The 19,009-nt window shown below is 30.5% G+C and overlaps 1 protein-coding gene across 9 annotated transcripts in view; it reads right to left on the reverse strand.

Moving 5' to 3' along the window:
• Positions 1-19,009, reverse strand: part of LOC106684069 (probable serine/threonine-protein kinase nek3) — a 70,437-nt gene that overhangs the window by 11,601 nt on the left and 39,827 nt on the right. For 4 of the 9 annotated variants that reach the window (XM_014425918.2, XM_024359434.2, XM_024359435.2 and 1 more), the window contains exon 2: positions 15,710-15,758. The exons of the other annotated variants lie outside the window; for them this stretch is intronic. The gene's annotated coding sequence lies outside the window, so the exon portion shown is untranslated. The remainder of the gene's footprint in view (positions 1-15,709; positions 15,759-19,009) is intronic. 9 annotated transcript variants of the gene reach the window in all.

Raw genomic sequence — 19,009 nt, forward strand, 5'->3', positions numbered from 1 at the left:
TATATTGGCTTTACTACTGTTTATAATGTTAATCAATAACTGCCTATTTATTTGATTACAAAGATGTGGAGGTTTGGTTATTCAATAAATGAAGGCATAGGTGTTGTTTAAAGGAGAGTATGGATGAGGACTGGCGAATGGAGATGGGAAGAGAATTCCAGAGGGAGGTTGCACGTATGACGAAGGATAAATTTATTTGGTTAATATGCTTATTCCAAAAAAATCTTATTTTTAAAATTTTCTATTCGATTGATATTTTACGAATACAAATTGTATTCGTGGTATGAATGCAAATGTATTCGTCTATTGTTTATGGAATAATTTTTGTCCAACTCTGGCAGACATTATCTGCTATTAGCATATTTAAATTAAAATTTCTTGATTTATCCAATTGTAATTAGTGAGTAATCAAATAAATTTTTCGTCGGTCTTTATTATTATATATAAGACAAAATTGAAAATAAGAAAATAGTACTTTTCAATAGTTTAAGCCAGATTCATTAAAATTAAATTTCTCAGTTGATATTTATTTGAAGTTTTTCCAAAATAATAAATTGCAGGAAGGGGATTTTGAATTGCGAGCTATAGTAGTACAGTTTCCTTCACAGTTCCTTTTCATTCTTGCAGTTTCGGTCCCGTTATATTTTGTTATTGCACTTTTGTTTGTGGACCTGAGCTTAGCTTTCTCTATCCTTTCCTCCCCCCTCCATCTTGTTTCAAGCCTTTTATTTGCTAGAGCATTGTAAAGGGTGCTCCACCTTCTGCTTTCAGGGGGGCGAGCGGTGTCATGTTGCACAATTGTCGATTGTCATCTTCACAAAGTGACGTCCATTGTTAGAAAAACAAAACTAACGGATGACATCAAAACTTCGATATTTTTTTAAAATGCTTATCCGTTTTATGTACATAATAGTTAAATGGATTTCGTAAGAGCTAAAGTACTTTTTATAAAGAGAAGTTGATACTGAAGAATAGCGATATGGCATAGATTCCATAAATTACCATTAACTAGAAAACTTGAACCATTTGACCAAATCTCCTCCTTGCACAACCGTTGGTCTAATAATACTTCCTTACAAAGTACTGTACCCTTAACCCTTCTGGGTTGTAGCGGTACAGATTTTAATTTTTTTTTTTAAACTAAGAAGTATTGAGTTGAGAGAAAATTATTAAAAAGTTTAATAACAAATGTATATAAATATTAATATTGGTCATACCAATTGATTTTTGGTTAGATTTTTAATTAAAATAATATACATAGGTTATATAATATAATAATATTAAAAAAAATCTATCTAAAGATCTATTTAGTTAGAATCCTTTTTATCAATTGAAGAAGCGAAATAAGACAGGTTCGTGAGAAGTATGTAAGTGTATCTCATCTCTGGCCTTTGAAAACCGCTTTTCTCACGGGAAAGGTTAGGAGGTATATGCTGTGTTGACATCCTTCTACGTGTCGAGTAAATGGATCCACACACACATGTATATATTTATTTATTGAAATTTACAATTGTACAAAAAAAAGAAATAAAACAAGTAAATTTGATGAGTGTTCCAGAATACACGATAATCATCAGAAGGAACCGCCCATTGGCGGTACTTCAATCATTGATTTAAATTAGAAGATCCCGTGGCAATCTTCTTTTCAGAAGCATCAGAGGATTGTTAAGGATCCATATAGTTTTATTTAAACATTTTAAGGCAAATGTAAATTTTAAATATTAATATGTAACTCTATGGGATAATAAATGAATCCCATATTTAAAAAAATATGGGTATCTATCACATTTTTTCTAGAATAAACACATTTAGTTATTTATTTATGAAATACATTTATTTCAGCATATATTTCAGATAGGTCATCAAATTAAATAGTTTTATTCACCATGAAGTTTATTCTGGCAATAGAATATTCTTTATTTTGGAAATAATACAACCAAACATAACTTTCGATCGTATAATTTCACAAAAATTGTACTAGATACCTACGTCCAGATATATATATTTTTTATTTGGTTGTAGTATGTTTAGACTTGAAATATATAAAATGAAAATTCACTTGCAAATGTATTAGGAAACATAAATCTCAAATTCGCAAAAGATTGGGAAAAAAACATTCGTAGATACATATATGTTTCGTAATTTAGTACTAAAAAATTACCACAACTAATGTTTTTCACGATCGAATGCAATCCCGAAAAATAATTTTAACATAGAATTGATAAAAACAGTTTGTGGCCAAATTCAGGATAGGATGAACTGGCGTCTTTATTAATATTCCGTGGAGAAGTCAGTTTTAGAAATGACACCAAAAATTTAAAAAAATTGAAGAACAGAAAAAACAACTAATTATTAAAATTAAATAGAAAGAAAAAATAATCGTAAAAAAGTGTAATTAACCGGGAAGGTAACGGATGGCAGTCGTAGTTAGGTTGTTGGCTAATTTTGTGTTCATTAAAAATGAAAAAAAACCCATCGAAATCTCCGTTTAGAAACTAATATAATTCAACGATTTTAAACATGTTTGAATCAGAGTTGGACAAAATTATCTTGGAAAATAGATAATGGATTATGGACAAAATTATCTATTGTTCCATGTTTCGATCGAGATTATGACATCATCCATTATCCGAAAATAACGAATAATTTTAATTTATCTTTCATCTTTTACCTCAGATAGTTAGTTGTGTGAATAAAAATCAATATAAAAATATGCAATTTATTAATTAATATTTATTTTGAAAAATGATTCCCGGCCTGTCTAATCACAAAATATAAATAAAAAAATAAATAAAATATGTTTTATAAGGGCTGAAACGAAAACTCATTTTTTATTTACTTTTTTTTTTAAAAGTTCGATACAAACTAAGGAATTTATTCTATAGCACAATTTAACAAATCTATTTTAAATAAATATACATTAAATAGAGATTCATTCGTTTAAAATAGTACTTCAGTTTATTTTTTTGTTAATAATTTCTTATTTATTTAATTAAATGTTTGGAACTGATAACTAACGGATATTGAATAGCTTTAGGCTTAAGCGAATAGCGTATGATTAAAAAATGAAACTATTATTTATATAACGAATAAAAAATAATTATTCATCTGCCATCCGAATGAAAATGTACTGGAATAATGATCAATTCCGGTTTGTATCCTCCGAATGTTTAGTTAGTGACGTGTGTATCCTCCAGGAGACGGCTTCCTCCAAACAACCGCTGCTCACGAGGGTCTCAGACACGACCAGAAGTCTTCTGTATGGTCGTGACTGAGCGGTCCACTGGGTCACACGTCCCTCGAATGGCTAATGGGAGTCCGTTGCGTGCTCCGAATTATCGCACCACATCTCATTTGGGCTTCTGCCACCCTGGGTAAAGTTGGACCAAGCTTCGCCCTCTTTGGCAAAGTAGGAGTATACTCTAGATAAATGATTCCCAGCCCATAGACGTCTGCGATCAACTAAGCTGAAAATCGAACAAAATGCGATCTCACTCCTGATTTGGGGCAAAGAATGGTCTCCCTTGGAAAAATATTTGAAAATTAGAAAGTTTTAAAGTGCATTTACTTGTTAAACCCTTTCAGCAATCATCCCAACTTCAGAAAATATATTTCATAATATAGTTCTAACAATAAATCTTCAGAAACATATGTGTTGCTTGACCCTTCCGCGGCCCTCCTCAAACCACTGATCTAGATCCTGAAAAGGCTCAAGTATCCCAGAACTGGGAACGGGAAAGATGTAAAATGAAACAGAAACATAAACTAGTTTATTGATTTTTGAAGACGTAAATAAAAAGGATGTTAAGTTTGTCAAGTTCTTAGTTGTAAGTTGGTGTTGCTTTAGACACTAACTTACTACACTAAGAACACAAGTCTTCTTAACTGCCCTTTCTTGGAGATTTAGAATTTTTAGAGCTTGAGATCTCTTTAATTGCAGTGGTCTACCTTTTAAAATCATATTAACGAGTTAAATGAATTGGGTTTATATATTTTTTTTCTTTCCAAAAGAAAAACATATAATAATCTTCCTAAAATTATTGAATTATGAGTTTCTTAAAATTATTTTACTCCGAATTTCTTAGTTGCATAATTAAAAAAAAAGAAGAGAGAACCAAACGATTTTATTTTTTAGAAATTTTAAGAGCATGGTGTTTGATGGAGCAGCTTGCTGTTCCAGAAGTAACCTTCTTATTATATTAGTGATAGTTTGATTTTTATTCTGATGTGTGAATGGCATATTTAAACAGAACTATATCAAGTTGATCTGGATTCAAGATCAATTACATTGCGCACTGGACTGAATTAAAACTGTAACGTTTAGGGACGGTGATGTTTGTTTCTATGCTAAATATTTATAGTTCAATCTTTGACGAAAAACAGCTGTTTAAATCAGCAGTATAAAAAAATAACAGTTTTCAGTTTTCAGGGGTAAACACTGCGGTGAGGTGATCGAAGGGGTTCTAATTTTAAGTGCTGTAAATATAAATGTGGTTTTTAGGAGAGGCATTAAGAATCTAAAATAATTTTAACTTTTCTTCTCCCTCCACTAATTTAATCATGTTCCTTATTTCATTGCTGGTTTAGTTATTTATTCAATTAGTGAATATATTTATATAAATTACAACAACAATAATTATTGACTACTAACTATTGATTCTACACTGTGGTGTATTAAATTTCTCATCGACCTGCGGTCAGGAAGACTGCTATTAGAAATGAATAAAACAATAAGTTTGCCGTGCAGTGTGGGTACAATTCCATGTGTCAGCGTTAAAGCCAAGCTTAACTCGAACCCGTTGCAGCTGTCCAGATATTAATGCCTCTACTTACAATAACTCTTTCAATTAAACACAACATAAAGTATTAACAGTTTTTTTTTATTTTATATTATTACAGTTGTACATAGATGAATTTTTAAATTTAATTATTTTTTAAGAATATTTCCTATTTTTAAAACAAACCTGACTAACAAAGGTGAGGAAGTATTCATGCGGTGACAAAAACAAAACAACAAATAATCATTATAAAAACATTAAAAATTTAGAAAAAAAAATTGAACTTTAACATTTTAAAAAATTAAACATATTTTTTTTTTTTATTATCTTTATGGAATTTACAACTGTTCATAATTATACAAAAAACAACTACATATAAACGTAATTTACATATAGACTGCAAAAATAAATCTGTTTGATAAATAAAAGAAAATTTCTTTTTAATGAGCAGTCCTAATAAATTTGTTGTACAACTCTTTGTACTTTAAAAACGTCTACCACGCACATTATTTTATTCTTTTTTTATATATATTCACTTATTTTATTTTTAGAAATTACATTTTCTGTTTTTTATCCATTTCCTGAAGATTTGTATCAGAAAAGTAAATACCTTCATTTCAGTGCTAATGAAATGCTTTAGAATGAAATCGTCCCGCTAATTTGTTACATTTTTGAAAAATAGGCGTATACATGAAATTAGTTTTTCGCATAGATAAATAAAGTTCGTACCAGGCCGTGTCTACACTGATTCCCATTTTTGATCTAACTCGGATGAGCCATTTTCGAAATATTGGCATGTAAAAAAACAGTGCTTTTGCGCATGCGTATTTCGGTTACATAAGGGATGGGATTGCTAAATAATATTTGCCTCTTAGATCGTGTCAATATCATGAACACAAATTTGAATACTGGCAGACAAAGAACCAAATTTGTTCCTTGATGTATAAAATTAAAAATTTTCTATTCCGAGAACAATTTTTTCAATCGCACTATGAATACAAAGCTTCCCTGCATTTGGAAAAATATACAAATAAGAATAAATTTAATAATAGGTAGATTATTTCCAGTGCAAGTGTGACTTAATTTACTCAGCATACTGTGAAGTTTTCATAATGATATCAATATCATTAATGTTAGCCTTAATTATACAATATTGTTTACAAAGCTGTGTATTATAAAGTATAGAAATATCATTAAACTATTATAGTAATGCAAATATACTCTCTCTCTAAATAAAAATCAATGGCAGGCATCAGGCAGAGATGAGTGGTAGATAATCTATACGTCAATACAACGCCACAATGTATGTAAAGTATTCCCTACATTTACTAAAAGGCCAATGACACATAACATCAGCTCAAATTTACTATAATTCAGGATTAATAATTTAATCCTTACAAAATTATAAAATCGATTTTACAGTGAAAGTTTCCAATGATGAAAAAATATATGTCTACAGAATTACAACTATTCAGTTCCGATTGTAATATTTCTGTCTGCTTTTTCTAAATGATCGTGTACGTTTGCCAAATATTTTCTAGAAATAAACGAATACAAGTGAGTAAGGAATGGATATAATTATAGATGAATGAGCAATGGGTTACGATGCATTTTTGAGTATAACTCCGCCGAATTTTATTTAGATTTCGAATTGCGAATTAATTTATTTGCTGGAAATTCGTTTTTAATATCAGATTGTACCATTAATTAAGTATTGATCATATCATAATAATATAACCAAAGAAATATTAATTTCAAATTCAGTTTTAAATCAGAAGCTAATGTACCCCCTTTTGGAAAGTTATTATGAAGTCATCTAATGTATATAAGTTGTTTTTTTTTTTAAATAAACTTTTATTTATTGATAGATATTACAATCTGTCACACAGTTGCGGGTAATAGGTAATAGTGATGAACGATCACATTCATACTAAAATAAGAATAAATAAATGAAATAAAAATAATTTAAAATAAATAAAATCTCTCTTAAAATATATACAAACAGAAGGATAAAGAAAATGAACATAAACAAACTATGTGTTTGAAAAAATAAATAAATAAAATAAAATAATCTCTAGTCACAGTGAACCAGTGGAGGCTGAGCAAGTGCGCTAAAGCCGCAAACAATGTATGTAAGTTAATTTTTTACTAAAAATATTGATTTGTAACACCTATTTGACAGGGAGAAATTTAACTTTTGTTATAAACTGGATATGTTTATGCTGTCAAATTTTTATTTGTTAAAAAATAAAACAACTTTAAACAAAACTCCTCAATTGTTCGGAACCTACAATATCTGAGTGATTATGAAACTGCAAGCAACTGAGATAACCTTAATTTTAGAAAACAAGTCGGCTGAATTTAAAATAAAAACACGAGTGTGTTCAGATGGAATCTCTTAGTTATGAAACAGACTATAACGGAACTCGGATCAAATTTTTCCATTACTCATTTTTTTTTCTCGATATAATAAGAAGCATGAATCATTGTCTATATGTTAGCTTTTGCTAGGCCACTGGTCACGATAAAATGGCAGAATATATTTCGATGAAACTTTTTTTCGTTACATAGAACCCTGGGAAAGTTTTAAATAAATATTAAACTGCCATTCGCCACCTATAAACTAAATGGCAGAAGACAAAAACCTCTATATTTGTTCGATTTTCAAAGAAAAACGGCATAACAAATTAAGACTAAACTTTATATTATTGTTGTTTAGAGTCGCCTTAACATTAGACCATTATCAAGATTAAACCATTAAACAACATTAAACCATTATCCATAATCATGAAGAAAAATAAGGTATACGAAAATTTATAATTCGAAGTTTATTTTATTATATCTATTAAAAAATAACAGGAAATCTGGAGATTCGAGATTATAAAAATGTTTAGGCCTAGAATATAGGAATGTTTCTTAGTCGTTCAGAACTCAGCTGGTCATAATGCTTCGCGGAGAAATTTATAATTTTAATTTTTAATAGATCTTGTGAATGAAATGTACTCTTCCCTGATTTAATTATTTTATAAAATAAAATAGGGATGGTCACTCCATCATGAAGTATCTACTTAATCAATATATCACAATATCTTTTTAAAATTTTTTAAAAACAATTACCTGATTAAAACATCTTTTAAAATTATATTTTGTTTTTCCCTTATTCTAATATTGCTAAGTATTGTCACTGATATAAAATTTTAATAATTAAAAAAACCAACATATTATAAATAAGGAGATATGAAAAACCTTCCAGAAACCAGATTATCTTTATCATTGATACCAAATAGATTATAAAACAAGTCAATAAAAGATGACTAATTATTTAACAATATTTTTTAAAACATTACAACACAATGATGTATTAAATTTATTCTACTGTCCAATAATATAACATTAAATTACTAATTCATTTACTATGTCTATGTAGTGTGTATATAAATTTTTGGTATCTGTCTTAAAATTAATATTGTTACCTATGGTTTTTATGATATATATTATTTTTCTAATGAGTATATAGTGTATATCAAGAGAGATGCATAGTTCTAGAGTCATACGAAAAACTCTACAATTACCTCGAAATACGCAATTTATTGTGGTTGTATTATATATATACAACCTTGTTGTATTATATATACAACCTTGTTGTATTATATATACAACCTTGTTGTATTATATATACAACCTTGTTGTATTATATATTATATATACAACCTTGTTGTATTATATATACAACCTTGTTGTATTATATATACAACCTTGTTGTATTATTATATACAACCTTGTACCAGCTGACTCTTATAATACCAGATTTCATCTTTACTCTTAATAATGAAGTTTTAAAGTACGACTTGTTATAGTTTTAAATAGACGTTGATGAAAAACCTTACTTGTTGTAGGCACCCTTTAGGAACAATACTGAAGAGGAATTCGTTACTTTCCTCATTCAGTTTTTTGCCGAGTCGAGATCCGCTAGTGATCGGAAGACACCAGATCTAGCGGTGCAGAGAGATAGCAGAAGGTAAGATGATACCGGAGCCCGATAGTGACCCTGGGTCGCTGACCTGGAAACTGCTACCTCTTCCAGGGCAAACAATTGTCGGTCACTGTTCCAACTTGCTTTTTCCTTTAGGATTTTCTTCTTTATAGCAGTTTTTTTTTCTCGGCTTCTCTGAGGATCTTTTATCCTCCCCCGACTCTTGATTACTCATGAGAATCGTGCGTTCTCTGGACCATTCAAAATGAATAGAAGTGCGTTGCTCTATTTTATTTTTTGTGAGTATACACAGTTCTTCAACAGTCCAAAACGATTGGTTTCATTAACTAATGGCTGTCAGTTGTTGCTAATCATAAACCATTGCGTTCATAAGGCGTGTTTCATAGATTTTATGGTTAACTTGCAGACCCAGCAAAGCTTATATTGCTAGATTTGAGTATGTATATAGATTAATTGAACAGAATTGAAAGTTTGATACAAATTAATATATTTACTTATAATTAAACCAGCATTATTATTTACATTTAGAAATTACATTAATGATTGAATTAACTTGAAAATATGAGTAAAAATTCACTAGGTTGTATTTTTACTAATAATAGGCCGAATTCAATGTTTTTTTTTTGTAAATATAATATCGTTTAATGGAATCAGTAATATTTTTTCTTATTATTCAGAATGAGACAAATCGATTGAAATATAATAGCTTTGAAAAAATGTATACTTTCTGAGCAACGCGCCAAAAATATTCAATTTCATTCATAACTATTTTTGAAACATTTTGAAAAAAAAACAAACACGTAAATCGCTTATTTTGTACAAACCTGAGAAACATTCCCCTTTTATATATATAAATTTGAAATTAAACATTCGAGGGACCAGCTTACTGTTACAGAGGGTATTATTAAACCTGAAAAAAGTGTATACATGTATAGAGATAAAACATCTTTATAATATCTATCATTACAATGTTAAATATTACATTTAAATAACATACATTTTCATAACTTCCGGTAAAAACTTTTTAGCATCATTCGATCTCAAACATTCTTATTACAAATCAAAATATTACAATGTGAACTAAAGTTTTGTCAGGACATAACAAACTACATTCATTAATATTCGAGTTCTTTTTATTCACATTTTAGTCAAAGACAATTGATTTAAATAGAAAATGCCAATGATTGGACGGTCATGGTAATAACCTAATCAATGGAATGTTATAAGAATATTTAAACTATATATAGTAGTCAGTTACCTTCCATTACAGAATACAGATCCTTGCAAGTATATTCCGTCCGATGCGTCTGTATAAACATACAGAAATTATGCAGAAGTACTTTTTCACTTCTGTAATATCACTAATAGTCCCTTCTATTATGAAATAAAATAAGAATTAGTGTAATTAACACGTTGTTTCTATACTTGTATTTTGAACCAATATTATTAGCTTTCATTATGAAACATGGCCCAAGTTGTGACATTTCAACACGGAAAAGGATAATTTTAAGAACATTATATATAATTGTCGCAGTGCATTATTATTTATTACAATTAGTATTTGTTTGAAAAAAAAATTTTTTTTAAATTAAATTAATTTTTTTTCACTCCTAAAGGGGGCAGTTGCCTCCTCTTGCCCCCCTCTGGGCACGCCCATGATTATGACTCTCCATTATTTATTGTAATAGTAAATTTCTGTATTTTTTACTGAATCCGATTCTTCAAATGTCATACAACGTTTGTAGTTTAGTGGAACGAAAGATCGTTAAAAACACCTGAATTTCTATACTTCACCAAAAATCATTAATACTCTTTCATTATGTTAAAATGCCCAGATGCAAGATGCATACAGAAAGAATGTATCTTGCATCTGGGAGTTTTAACATAATAAAAGAGTATTAATGATTTTTCAGGGGAGTCAGGTGTGGAAGGTGCCCACCCGACCACTATAAAAACAAGGTAGTTTACGTTAGTTCATTTTGTACCAGCAAAGCGGACCCTCCCCGCTCAACATAGTATCAACGCGCACTTGGCGCCGACGACTCTGCACATACAGTGTACAAATTAATTAAACCTTAAAATACCTATGGTAGAAAAAGGATACAAACTTCTACATATTTCATGTACCCTAATTTCTTTTCCTAATTAATGGAGGGTACGAAAAAAAAAAAAAAAAAAAAAAAAAAATAGTTCATTTTGAATTTAAGTGTCAAGATGTTTCTCTAAACGTTTGTATGTTTAATTAGATCATATTTATACCGTTATAAGTATAACTGTTAACACTTATTTTTGTATTTTTTGACCGCCACCCTGAGCATCTTCATATTTGAAATTATACGGTCAATTATTTCTATGCATAAAAATATACTTCGCTTGAATCAACAAAGTATGAACTCTAATACTTGTTTACATTATTGATTGTCCTGAAATCAATACTGGGGTCTTCGCCTTGAAGGTGCCTTCAAGTACCCCAGGTCGAAGGAACTGTATCGACTGGAAGGTAGGTAAATGGCCTCGAGCCGCGCCGACATTTCATCTGGATCAGGACAATGGCCAGGGAATGGTGCCACTACGGAAGAGCTCTTTGGATCTCGTCCTAATATCCATTCTTCTCTAGAGTTCACTTCGGATAATAGATCATCCGGGAAAAGATAAATAGCAGGAAAATCCAAGTAGTGATATTGTACTTTAAATCCCTGTGGTGAATGAAGAATTGTGATCTGCAGAACAAAGTCTTTCGAAATTTCAACGAATTTCCTTGTTTCAGAATTCCCTAAATCCAAAAATTTGATTTTCGGTCAAGTATAGAAATCCAGGTGTTTTAACGATCTCTCGTTGCGCTAAACTACAAACCTTGTGTGACATTTGAAGAATCAGATTCAGTAAAAAATACAGAAATTTACTGTTACAATAATTAATGGAGTGTCATAATCCTGGGCGTGCCCAGAGGGGGTAGCTGCTCCCTTTAGGAGTGAAAAAAATTAATTATTATATTATAATTATGAAACTGATGTAGAGATGCAATGTGTGAAACAGAAGGCTTATCGAAAAAATATTACATTCAGTTTTGTTTGCATCCATACGTAGATAAACATTACAATTATTGGTAATTTATGGTTAACATCTCGCTATAATATTTTTACAAAAACACATTTTTTTATGTTAATCGAGTCATAATTTATTTTCCTGAACTCTACTTTCAAATTATTTCTTTGAGTTTGATTCAATCATTAAATCGAATTTGGTATACACATGGAAACGAGTAAGTAAAAAACAAATGATTTATGTTTAAAGATCTTACATATTCAACTTGTCCAATACTCTAGTAATAACTCAAATGATTATGTTGATTATTTTCGAAATGGGACTCTGTAGTTTATCTTGAATACATTTATAATAAGCCGAAATGGGTTTTCTAACCAAGGTTTTCCTTATCCAAAAACCTGTAATTCTCAAGGTTTAGTAATATATCACATAATTAACAACTGTTATATGTTTTTTGTATAATATTTATTTTGAGATATTGAAAGATTCTAAAAAAAAAAGCTTATCCCTGAAATATGAAGAAAAGAAACTTAGTGATTTATTTTGGAATAGTCATGTAACATCATTACAGTAATTTTTATTTATTTTATTTTATTCTTAATTAACTCTTCTTCGTCAGCTTTCTTCCCTTAGATGACCACGTATTCGGTGGTCCGCCAGGCTCCCATGATGCTTTCTCTACAGTTGTACTTTGCTCGGAAAAGAGTTTGGAGCATGTGTCTGGTATTTTATTCACAGCCTCCACACTTGCAAAGAGGAACACAAAGCCAATATGAAGCTTTGGGAACAGAAGAGTAATGAACATGACCATCAGTATTACAAGTTACTTGGCAAGTCTTCTCAGTCCTTTGCCACTTCGTCTTGTGAGATTGCAATACTGACGCTGTATCAGTTAAGAACACAATTTTTGAGTTCTCGGATCTCTCTTATGTCCTATGCAATCCGGACGCTTCACAGATAGTTTCTTGCTCTGCCCGATAATTCAAAGAAGCAATGCCAGTAGAAACAACATTTTTAAATAATGCTTTCCGCAAGAAAACATTATTATAACTATTACAACATAGGCGTAAGGTAAACATAAAATGATACTCCGTGAGTCCTCCTTGCTTTTGATCTCAGGTGTGGCAAGGACTATTGGTGATTTGTCTCTGTCATAATCTTTAGTCCTGGATTTTCTACGGGTGGGACTTTTCGGATGTTCGAGGCCGCAGCAGTTCTCCAGCTAGTGATTCCGTAACCCAAGGCGTGCCTATCATAGTCAATGTATAACTACATATTCTCGGGTCTGTACCCCAACCAGAACCATCTTCTTTATCAGGGAGGTTCTTGTCATTCCCTTACGAATAGACTGCTCGATGCGAGGTTTTCATGTGAGTCTTGGGTCTAGCTTAGTGCCAAGATAAGTGGGGCATCCATCTTTGGCTAGATTTGTATGGTCAAGTTTAACGTTAAGAGTATCCGGTATGTTTTTGGAAAGACTAAAATGGTAAACAGTTTTTTTCAAACTGTTACAGTTTATAATAAGTAACAGTATATGTCACTTAAAACTTCATGAATTATTGAACTGCATTTCCTTAAATAAATACATGCTAAAATTGATAAATAAATAATGGCCTTGAGCAATAAATGAAAACTAATTGTTTCCGCAATTCATTGTTTATTACTTTATTTACAAATTATACACTCAATGTTTTAATTTTAAATTTAAACCACACTTATATACTTTCAAAACCACACAACATAATGTCAATTTATAACAAACGCAATGAAAAATTGATCATCGCAGATTGAGAAAACTCTATTGAAATGTGCCCTAAACCGCAATTACTTATTTAATTATATTTGCAAAATGTTTCAGCCGCAGGTAAATGTCTCTACATTATCGACTGAGCTAACGGAAAGCCAGCCACAATCCCCTTCTCAGTACCGCAAATGAACAATCCTTCATGGATGTGGTTTCCGTAACGTTGCTTCCACGACATCTCAACATTACTCCCTTCATTTTGTCATAATATAAAACTAATACGCACTTTATATGATTGTCTTTTATTTCCCGATGAGAAGGCAGTTAAGAATTATCTAATTAAGGTTTTTCTGAAGTTTATTATTGTTTTTTTATTTATTTGGTAGTGAGACTTTGTATTCATGTAAGAAGTGAACATATTTTTATTTTTTTATAGAATTGAAAATGTTCACTTGAATATTTGGTACGATGAGTGACAAGTGATATCTCACAGCAATCGAGTAGAATACTGTAGGCGTTTTCTTTGTAGAAATGGCTCTATCTCAAGAGCATTGAGAAAATTCAATTTTCTTACATTACGTAAACATAAATCCATTTCATTGGAATTATAGATATGAAAATTAAACATAAGAAGAAAAAAAAATTCTATTAAGAACATTGCCTCTTTACGATTTTTTATCAGCAGGGATACGCTCATAACTCAGTATTACGCCGAGCTTGGCTCGATCCATCCTTCCGATGACAGTATTTTCCAGCTTACTTTTTATTCCAAGTAATTAGTATTCAACGCTCCTCCAATATCTTAGAAAAACTGCAATTCAATTTCTCAATCCATTGCTGTACTACCAGGTCCCGTTTATCTGACATCTACCCCCTCACCGAACTGCTGCTGCGTTTGACAAATCAGTTTTTACCGAGCTGCCTTTCACTGGAACTCCATTCCCTCCAACATACGTCATGTACCAACCCTTCCCTCGATTAATACTCTTCTATTTAACTATCTTTTGCTTCACCAACCTAATCCAATATTATAATTGTAGAGATAAAATAAATATTAAACATTATTTAATAAATAACTCAAATGCTATCCAATTATAGTCTCAAAACTTTATTTCTTTTATTCGTCCAACGTTTCGGTCAATCCGGCCATCTTCAGGGATATCTCAATACCACTTTGCAAACATATAATTTAAAACACTCTAAAACTTCATTCAGGCTATTCTGCCCAGGTCAAAACATTTATATCTAATTAGTTAATTATCCATAAAAAAAACAGTCAAAAATTATTTCTCTGCAAACACTATTAATCTAAAAAAACAAAAAAAAACTCTAAAACTTCATTCAGGCTATTCTGCCCAGGTCAAAACATTTATATCTAATTAGTTAATTATCCATTAAAAAAAAAACAGTCAAAAATTATTTCTCTGCAAAAACTATTAATTAAATTAAATTAAACATTATAATTTATTAACTGTGAATATTGTAATTACCTTTTTGTTTTGTTTTCTATGTATTTAGTCATTTATTTTAAAATATTTTTTTTCTTCTCTGTATCTAAAGTTATTTATACGCAATTTTAATATAAGTTATAATTAAGGGCAGTTACATTGTTTTGGCCAATATATGTTATTGTAATATTAAAATTACCCTATACTTTATTTACCTACTACCTGAATAATAAACTATTTTTCATTTCATTTCATTACAATTTCTACCTTTTTCTTGTTTTTTTTGTTTTCCTAAAAATTATCCTTTTTCGGTACACTTCCAGTGGGTAAAAGATTGCCAATATTTTAAGGGTAGCTGTAAACGAAATGAGCCGTTTTGGAAATATAATTGTGTCTACGAAATTACTTATTTGCAATCTATTTAAGTGAAAGTATTGGTTGAAAAATTGGTAGTGGATTGGTTTTAGAATAATTTAAATCGGACCAATTAGTTTCAAAAAATGGTCGTTTATGCATACTTAAGCGAAAATAATTGATGGGATCTGATAAAATTGATTTGGAAATGCGATGCCTGAACATTGGATTTGACTATAGACGTACACAGAACCAACCAAATTTGTTCTTTGATGTCTGAAATTTTTGATTCTGAGGATAATTGTTTTTTTTACTTCCTATTTACAAGATGGATTAAGTAGCATACCTATAGTACAGGATCCAGGTGCATAAAATCCAGCTCTTAGGGCGTACATCTGCAAATAATTAAAAAATCAGTTTCTATCACACCTAAATCAGAAAAGCATTTCTGGCGGTTCTAAAATTCCAATTAATTAGCTAATTAGTTTAATCAAACGACAGAGTAGAAATTTTCGTCCTAATCGATCTTTCTTTCAGTTTTTCACCTATACAAATTATAGGACAATAAATCAAGCGTCGACTGAGTATCCTAACGCAATAATTCGGGCAAGTGATATGGTCGTAAACCAATAGCGTTATTCCTTGGGCTCCAGTTGCTAGCTTGCTGAAGTCCATATGCAACCAGAACAGGTCGTTGTACCATATCGATTGTCCGAATTATTAAATTATTGCACTCATTCGATGCATAATTTAATGTTCTTTAATTTGTTTTATTATAAAGTTTCCACTAGGATCCACCGTTTAGGACTTATAGGCGAAAATCTGAAAGAAAGACCAATGGGAACGAAATTTCTACTTCGTTGCTCGATCATACTGATTATCTGTTTACTGATTAACTAACCTTTTTTAGTACTGCCAGAAATATTTTCTGTTATTTTTAGAATTATATGTAATATTGTATTTCAGTTTTAGGCAAAATTTGAAAAAAAAGTGGTTTTTGATTTACGATGATGAACGCCGAATTTATTGCTATTTAGTTTCTTTAACGTCATTTGTATAAACATTACGCTACGTTTAGGAATCATCGGTGAAAATTTTTATCTATTTTTCTGTTCTATATATTTTCCTAGAGTAGTTTCTGAATTAACTTGAAGTTACTTTTTGAAGAGGGTCAATTGCATTTATTTCCCAATAGAAGTTCAGAATAAATTAGTGTGATATTCTCTTAACGACCATTCATGCACAGGTTTTAACCCCTTATAGCTAAATGAACTATCACTCAATACGAGTTCACTTCGTGATAAATGCAGTTCGTATTGTATCTCCTCTATTAATTATCACTCATCACTGATCGCTGATACGTTAATCGCTACCGTCGTACCCAAGGCATTAGACATTGAAGAACAAATTGGTTCTGTGTCCGTCCTTAAAACGGGTGACTAAAAGATGGATTTAGTGAAATCTAGAAGACGGGATATTTGACTAAATTGATCCGACTAAGATGATATCTTCAGGAGCTGTACATAGAGGACAGGGTTATGATAAAAAAAAGTTTAATCAAAGCTTAATATCGCAGCGAAGTTGTGGATAGGGACATAAAAAATGGGGGGGGGGGTCTAATCTATCCATTTCTCTGAAGCTTGCATTTTTACTGAAATAATAGTCTCTTTTACTCAAATTGACACAATGAAAGTGTAATATCTCTAGTAGATTATTATTTGGTACAATTTTAATTTTTTTAGAGAGTTTTAGTATTCTGTTTTAGAGGTTGCTGTTCATGAATTTGACGTTAACTAGCTCAATTTTGTCCTTTACAATAAAAAATAAATTGCAATAAAATAAATATAACAAACCAAATATTTTGCATTATTAATTCAATAATTTGAAGACCATGCGTTAAAAAAAACAATACTAAATTAAACAAGGGTAAATTCGTAAATTTTTTGTCTTCCATATTTCATTTTTTAGGAGCATCCTTTATTAGTGTCCAATCGAATGGAGATAAGAAAGGAATTTCGGTGAAATATTTTGAAGAAGTTTCGAATATTTGTTCATTTATGTTTTTCAGGATCCTGATTAACTATGTAATCTTATAAAAAGTTTTAAAAAAATCAGAAATTTTTTTATCCTTTTGCTCACAACTTGAGAACAATACAATATTCGTATACCTTCTATTGTAGGCGAAATTAGGGAATGAAATAAAGCCTAGTCTTATTGGGACAAGAAATTGAGCCTTAAAAAATATAGGTAATGATTGTATTCTCCTTTAAGTTAACCAAAAACAGTCATAGTTGAAGACCAAACAATGCCTGGAATATTGTATTTTCATGGTATTTTGTTGAATTCGATAATTATTGTTGAAAGAACATGTATACTAAAATTTAAAAATGTAAACTTTAGAACCTATCCGCAGCCAGAAATTAACAATCGATTTGATTTCTTCCCCCCCCCCTCCTATTTATCTCCCCAATTCGATACACTTTACCCAGTATTAAGATTTGAAAAAAAGTGTTTTCGTTCTATCCTATTTAAGCTGTACCAGCGATCTAGGAAGATAGATGATACTAATACTAAATTTATCAAACTCCTTTCACTAACTTCATTTACTCCAGCCTCAACGTATTTTCCTTGACAAGTCAGTATTGTAAAAACGAAATTAGATGGTCCAAAATTGGGATTGTAACGATGGTCCTGAATCAAATTCTCTGAAACAATCAGGAATAATTTAATATTTAGTTTTATAACTGTTCAGACTTCAACTAAACAATCCTAAAGCGGGTTATACATTTTCTGATAAATGTGCCCATAAACCTACAATATTTATTCCTACACTGTTTTGGTTTGCATTTCCTATCCTATCCCGATCAGGAACTCATGAAATAACTATTTGTAAACTGATAGTGCAATCCATCCTTTGTATCTCAAAGTTTAGTTCCTATTATGATAAGAAATGTATAATAATAATGGAATGGCTAGTTTGTATTATAAGTTGATATGGTATACGTACCTATTGTTAAGTAATGGCATTTATCCGAATTTATTATGGACAAAATATATATACATATATACAGTTAATATTATAAGTTAGTGTCTTCTATGAATTTTCTAGGTTATAATGTACTTCTGTTTTATTAGTGACCCCATCTAACTAACTGATTATGTCACTGAACCAGTTTAACAAAGCATGAATACGATTTTAGACTATTTAATGATCAATCTTTTCTTATTGTTTTTTTTTTTTTTTTTTTTTTTTTTAAGTGCAGTAAAAGTGAATTGAAATTTCTAAACTTGAAATTAAACTGAATTATACGGCTTCCTCGAATTCTGGGAGAAAGCCCAGTACGCGGTTAGGTTGTTATGCTCTCGCGTAACTGGAGTACTCCACCCCTGCGATTCCTGCTTTCCCATTGTTAGTGTTATTATTAATTATACAACATTTCCAGTAAAGAGCGTCTGTAACGTTTGTACATTGACCTTAAAACCATCAGTGGTGACGTTAAAACGGCTTCCTAACAACTTCTAACAAACATCGACTTTGTTCCAGCCAAAAATTCATCATTAAAACAAAATATAACTAAGTCGGGTTAGTATTACTACAATCTAGAGAGATAAGAACCGTTCGTCTGTCTCCGATTTTCCATTCTAG

This window comes from Halyomorpha halys, unplaced genomic scaffold (assembly GCF_000696795.3).
Source record: "Halyomorpha halys isolate HHAL.00 unplaced genomic scaffold, Hhal_1.1 Scaffold541.1, whole genome shotgun sequence".
Classification (NCBI taxonomy): Eukaryota; Metazoa; Arthropoda; class Insecta; order Hemiptera; family Pentatomidae; genus Halyomorpha; species Halyomorpha halys.